Genomic DNA, 7,568 nt, shown 5'->3' with positions numbered 1-7,568 from the left:
CCCGGGTTCAATTCCAGCCAAGGGCACATGCCCAGGTTGTGGGCTCAATCCCCAGTGAGGAGCGTGCAGAAGGCAGCTGATCAATGATTCTCTCTCATCATTGATGTTTCTATCCCTCTCTCCCTCTCCCATCCTCTCTGAAATCAATAAAAATATATTAAAAAAATAAAATATGATTCTAGCCCGGTCAGTGGGGCTCAGTGGTTGAGCTTTGACCTATGAACCAGGAAGGTTATGGTTAGGTTCCCGGTCAGAGCATATGCCCAGGTTGTAGGCTGAATCCCCAATAGGGGGCATGCAGGAGGCAGCTGATCAATGATTCTCATCATTGATGTTTCTCTCTCTCTCTCCCTCTCCCTTCCTCTCTGAAATCAATAAAAATACATTTAAAAATAAAAAAAATAAAAGATGATTCTAAGAGCAGCTCAAGTGCCTTTTTAAAAAAAATTTTTTTTTAATTGATTTCAGAGAGGAAGGGACAGGGAGAGAGAGATAGATGAGATAGATACGATGAGAGAGAATCACTGCACTCCCCACACTGGGGATTGAGCCCACAACTAGGCCATGTGCCTTTGACCGTAATAGCACTGTGACCTCCTGGTTCATAGGTCGATGCGCAACCACTGAGCCACTCTGGCCAGGCTCAAGCTCCTCCTCCTCAATCGACACTAACCCCTTGAGAGCAAACAGAGAAAGAAAGAAGCTGACAAATTAGGAAATTGCCAATAAAGCTTTACTCTTTCCCCTAGCACACAAGCTGAAGCCTAACTAAGCAAATGTTACTTCCTTCTCCAGGAGACTATCATTCTAGAAACATAAAGGATATCAATTCTAGGATTTTTGTGAAGTTAAATATTTTTTGTAAGTCTTATTTCTTCGATATCCTAAATAAAACAAAGTTCAAATTCTTGAAAGAAAATAGTTTCATTGAACTCTAAGCTGGGAAAAATGTGCTTTAGACCTATTTTATCTTTATTCTTTATTTATTGTGCCATTCTCTTCATGTTTCTACATTTTTGCATTTGCACAGGATCTGTTTTAATAAGTATCTTTGAACTGACCTTTTCTGTGCTTAACTAGAATCATTAGTGTAAGTTTCATTTGATTACATGATACTGGATGTCAACAGCATTTGGTTTGGTAATCTGTTTTTTTCGTCTGATTTCAATCATATGCATCGAAATGTTTATCACTGCACAATATGAAGTAAAGGTCACTTCGTTTATTTGGAATTAAGCCCATAATAGTAACCAAAGATTTAATCCAACAGGAAAATGTGTGCTTTTTCTTCATGGTGATTGTTCCTTATTTTGATTTGTCATGCACAAGCTTGATCTCAGCATAAAAATGTGACTTAAATGGCTACTTTACATTTATTTTCATCTCTTGATGAACAGTATGGATCCTGTGATTTTTGTTTTTCTTTTTTGAAAATTGAGCTATGATTTACATACAATCACCACAATCAAGATAATGAACATATTCATCTCATATTTAGAAGTGAAAAGAGATGTAACCCTTTTTATATAGTGCCTTTTCAGTTTTATTGAGAAATAACTAGCATGTCACTGTACGAGTTTAAGGAATACGTGATTTGCTTTACGTATATTGTGAAGTGATTATCCCAGTAGGTTCAGCTAACATCCATCACTTCATAGAGATACAATATAAAGATAAATTCTTGTGATAAGAACTCTTAGGATTTCCTCTCTTAAGAAATTTCCTTTGTATCAGACAGCAGTGTTAACTGGAGTCATCATGTTGTACTTTGCACCCCTAGCGTCCCTAGTACTTATTTATTGTATCACTGGATGTTTGTACCTTTTGCACCTTTCTCTGACTTATTTCACTTAGCATAATGCTTTCAAAGTTCATCTATACTATTGCAAATCATAGAAGTTATTCATTTTTTATTGCTGAATACTATTCCTAAATATGATCTAAGAATTCCATTTCTGGGAATATATCCAAAGGAAATGAAAACACTAATTGAAAAGGGTATCTGTTTTTGTATAGCAGCACTTGGGAACAACCTAAATGTTCATATATAAATGAATGAATAAATAAGATACATGCATACCTTCTTTATCCATTCACCTATATATACAAGGTGTACACAAAATGTATATGCACTTTAAATGATTATAAATTCAGTGTTTATCAACATACAGTTCATTTTCAAAATTTAAAAGAATCTACAGAAATGAATAATTACTTTTGTCAACATCTGTTTTCAAATTGATGACCGTCTGGTCCAGGCACTGCTGATAACACGAAGCAATGCAATCTCAATCAACAGTCATTTTGTTTGGTATTTGTGTGCCCTCAGGTAGTCAACTGCTGCCAGTTTTGCACCATAAATTTAATCTTTTGTGTATCCCCATAAAAAAAGTCTAGTGGCATTTTAGGATAAATTTTCTTTGTTCAAAAATTTGTCTGGCTTCACTCATTATTTCAAATCAATTAAACCCCAAAAGGAGTGAACATTAAGTGAACTACCAGCTGTTAAAGTGTGTATATTTTTTGGGGGGACACTGTGTGTGTGAGTGTGTGTGTGTCTTGGCTATATGGACACAGATATATTTTGGAGTTAGTACTTTGATTTCCTTTTGATAATCTCAGAAATGAAATTGCTAGATCATATAATTCTGTTTTAAAATTTTTGAGGAGTCTCCATACTGTTTTCCATGGTGGCTGCTCCAGCTGACAATCTTACCAACAGTGCACCCGGGTTCCCTTTTTTGCACGTCCTCACCAGCATGTTTTATCTTTTGTCTTCTTTTTTTAAAAAAATATATTTTTATTGATTTTAGAGAGGAAGGGAAAGGAAGAACGAGAGAGAAACATCAATGATGAGAGGGAATCATTGATCGGCTGCCTCCTGTACGCCCCCTACTGTGCCCTTGACCAGAATTGAACCCGGGACCCTTGAGTCCGCAGGCCAATGCTCTATCCACTAAGCCAAACCGGCCTGCGCTTGTCTTCTTTTTTAAATATATTTTTATTGACTTAAGAGAGGAAGGGCAAGGGAGAGAGAGAGAGAGAAACATCAAGGGTAAGAGAGAATCATTGATTGGCTGCCTCTTACACCACCCCCTACTGGGGTATAGGATCAAGCCTGCAACCGGGGCATGTGCTCTTGACTGGAATCAAACCCAGGATGCTTCAGTCTGCAGGCTGATGCTCTATCGACTGAGCAAAACCAGCTAGGGCTATCTCTTGTCTTCTTGATGACAGCCATTCTAATGGTGTGAGGCTAGCACACGGTGCTTTAACTGTCACATATAGTTCATTGTAAACCAGCAGATGGTGTGAAGTAAGACATCCTGGTAAATTTAATTCAAGGTAATTTGCCTGCCACCTGCTCATCCCTAACCCCAAGCCCACACTCACCTCTACCTCAAGCCTGTCTATTTTCTACAGATATAGGCAGGTATTTTACTTCATGGTGTCCTCACCAAGCATACCATGTGGATATTAGTAGTGGGCAAAAATTTTCAGTCAATTAGAAAAAACAAAAACTTGATTGACCATGGGAACCCAATAATCTGAGTCTTCTGTTCCTATCACATTGTTTTCCTTATGTAGAAACACAATTTATGACTAGAGGTATGGTGTTGTTTTGGTTATCTTTCTTTAAATTTTTTTTTCTTATTTCATGGGAAAAGAGCTGGGTAGACAGAGGGTTGCAACTACCTTCATTGAAAATTCTGCTTATAAGTGATTATTTTATCATATCAGCTAGTGCCCCTGTGCACAGATTTGTGCACATTGAAAGGAAATTAATTAGAAGGTGGCTGGTGGGGCGAGACTGGGTGAGATGGGCTGGACATGCCCTGGAACCAACTTCTCGTGGTCCCTCCTGGTGTCCCTCCAGCAGGTGGGGTCCCTCGGCCTGGCCTGCAGGGATTGGGCCAAAACTGCTCTCCAACATCCCCTGAGGGGTTCTGGAGTGTGAGATGGCACTCTGCAAAGTTGCTGTCACACAGGGTGTGGAACGCAAACGCAAGTGTGCAGTAAAGCAGATTCAGTCCGACAACAACGTTATGCCCCAGCAACAACATAACCCATGGCCGAAGGTGGAATCGTGCAGCCCCGCGAGAAATCAGGCTCCCTTCTCTCTGGCTTCAGGGTGCGTCACCCAAGAACCACCGCTGCCAAGTCACTGCAGCTTGGCAGCTCCTGCATTGAGCATCTGCCCCCTTGTGGTCAGTGTGTGTCATAGCGACCAGTCTGATGGTTGGACTGTTGGACACTTAGCATATTAGCCTTTTATATATCTAGATAATACTATAGAATTTCACTCACATTTTCTGATAACACAAGTGGCAGGATGATGTAATGAGACCTTCACTGAGTCTAGAAACAGAAGACCTGCATATAAGTAATTTTAAAATCACTGTGATCATGGGTCAGTTACTTTTTTTTTTTTTTTTTTTTTGCAGACCTTCATCTACTTCATTGTAAAATGAAGTGGATGAACTAGAACAGGATCAACAATTTTTCTTTATTTTTTTTTCTGTAAAGGCTAGACAGTATATTTTTTGCTGTGTGAGCCCTACAGTCTCAGTTATACTTATTTAGCTCTGCCACTGTAGTGTGAATACAACCATAGACAATATTTAAGTGAATGAGTGAATGAGCAAAAGAGTGGCTATTTTATAATAAAATTTGATTTATGCAACCAGGAAGTTGGCAGTAGTTTGCTAACCCCTGACTAGATAGATGACTGCTACAATTCCTTTCAGTTATAAATGCTGATTATTGCATTACAAATGTGCTTACTCTTCAGGTGTTGGAAGTTGCCATAGAATTATATTACTCAAAGACACTTCCAGAGGTGATTTAGTTCCTCTATTTACTCCAGGCAAGATTATATTTAAATCACCAATGAGGGCAGCTTTCCAATGACCTGATCTAGTAAAAGGATAAATCTCCCTTTGCAATTTTTTGGTAAAGCCACTATATAATAGGTAATATATGTGGGGCTAGTGCACAATTTTAGAAATATTTTTAATGGTTTCCCATGGATTATCATGCTATTTTTAAAAATATTGACTTTATACATGGCAGAAAATGGAAGAATAATATATGTCTTTTTCATTATTCTTATAGCTTCAATCCTTAGAAAATACTTCTTTCTCCTAATAGATCTAAAGATTATAAATTTTTTCTTCCATACAAAGAAATTGTAATAAATTTTATTTTTAGATACAGACTATAAAATTAATAGATAAAGAATCATAGCTCCTCTGTCAGCCCTTCAAGCTTGTTACTTTATTTGTCTTTTCATTTATTTTATTTATGAGTTTTAAAAACAAAACATAAAATGTGCCCAAGACAATGTAGTACACAAATTTCATGTAGAAAGAACTACTGGCATAATCTAATCTTTGTTGTTGTTGTTTCATGCTTTTTAAATTAAATTTATTGAAGTGACGTGGGTTAAGAAGATCATATAGGTTTCAAATATACATTTTTAGGATACATGACCTGTGTATTGCATTGTGTGCCTACCACCCAAAGTAAAATCATCTTCCGTGTGACATAATGTAATCTTAAAATACCCTTTATAATCAATGTTGTTTCATGATGTAAAAAATTTATTGATATAAGTAATCTTAATCCAAAATAGAAAAAATGCAATTCAATTATATGAGTATTACATAAAGAGAGCATTACATTTTCCTTTTTCCATTTTCTGCCTCAATATGCAAATAACTAGTTAGCTATCTTTTGGAAATGAATTGATTTCCATAATTTATATTTAGTATTTATCATCTATTTTATTCTCATATTAATTGATTAAATGCATACATAGAGACATGTTAAAACTCAAAGGCGACAATACTCCTTAAGATTAGTTTAAATTTACTCCAAGAACCATAATTATTTGCATGAGCCATACAGAGAATGTGATAAAAAAAAGTTATTCAAAGTCATTGCTATTTTCATCTTTATTTATTTTTTTAAAATATATTTTTATTGATTTCAGAGAGGAAGGAAAAGGGAGTTAGAAACATCAATGATGAGAGAGAATCATTGATCGGTTACCTCCTGCATGCCCCCAACTGGGGATCGAGCACACAACACGGACATGTGCCCTTGACGAGAATTGAACCTGGGACCCTTCAGTCCATAGGCTGACACTCTATCCACTGAGCAAAACCAGCTAGGGCTGCTGTTTTCATCTTTAAAATCTTCCCTTAAATGTTCTTTTTCTGTTAAAGCTCAACTGAAATCACTAATTTTCATTACCTAAACTTATGAAGCTTTGCTCAAGCTAATGGTAAATTCTGTCAGGGCTGGGAAGGTGTTTATTTTATACTAGAGTCCCGGTGCATGAAAATTCATGCACTGGAGGGGGGGTCCCTCAACCTGGCCTGCCCCCTCTTACAGTCTGGGAGCCCTTAGGGGCGGGAGGCAATGCCCCTATCACACCTCTGCTGCTGCCACTGCCAGCAGTGCAAGCCTCGGCCAGCCCTGGTTACCTGAGCCTCAGGCAGCCCTGAGCGACTGGGAAGCCACCATCTGAGGCTTGCCTGCATCTTGGGCCAGCCCTAAGTGGCTAGGGAGCTACCATCCGAGGCTTGCCTGCGCCTCGGGCCAGCCCTGGTTGGCTGGGGGGCTGAGGGCCGGTACGGCCACACTGTGCGTCTGCCACCCCCATCGTGGGGGTGAAAGGACTGGGGGACTCTGGCGGGGCTGAGGGGACTGGGCACTGCCATCTTGTGGCTATGGGCGCTGCCATCTTTGTGATGGCGTGATGGTCAATTTGCATATTCCATTTTTATTAAATAGGACTAGAGGCCCTGTGCATGAAATTTGTGCATGGGTAGGGTCCCTAGTCCTGGCTCGCGATCAGGGCAGATCGGGGCCTTCTGGCTGCCGGCCGGGGCCTTCCTTCCCCAGCTGCTGACTGCCAGCCAGGGCCTTCCTTTGTTCCGTGCCGTCCCCTCGTGGTCAGCGCATGTCATAACGAGCGATTGAACTCCTGGTCTCCTGGTTTAACTTCCGAGGGGACAATTTGCAATTTAGAATTTTATATATATAGATACTCTGATATTGTGAGCACTCAGAAAAGTATTCAGTCTATACAGGTGCTCTGTAAAGCAGATGGGCTTGCCTTAATATAGCATTGTCTTCACAACCAGCATCATCATTAACCTGCTTACTATGCCATATGCTGTGCTAGGCACTTAGATAGTTGACAATAACACAATAAAACTAGTCTCTTTTTTTTTTCTCCCAACTTTTAACTTTGTTCAGGTTGTTAATATCTGCAGTAAGATATGTATCAGAGTCAGGATTTGAACCTAGGGAGTCAAGCACATGACCATACTCATGTAACTGGCCTCACATTATAAACCCAGAGATACCTTAATTAGCTCTATGGAAAAAAAATCTCTAAGTTATTCAATTTATAATCTCATGGTAGCCATCTTGTACTATTGGTGAAGATTACTCTATCAAAAAATTCCCGTTTCTCCCCATCCCCTCACCTCTTCCACCTTGACCCACTGACCCAGAACCATTTAGTAAAAGGATTATCTTTTCCCCACTGTCCT

Source organism: Myotis yumanensis, unplaced genomic scaffold (assembly GCF_028538775.1).
Source record: "Myotis yumanensis isolate MYYU_CA2020_CCGP unplaced genomic scaffold, mMyoYum1.0.hap1 SCAF_3, whole genome shotgun sequence".
NCBI lineage: Eukaryota > Metazoa > Chordata > Mammalia > Chiroptera > Vespertilionidae > Myotis > Myotis yumanensis.
Note: the sequence above shows the minus strand (reverse complement) of the source record.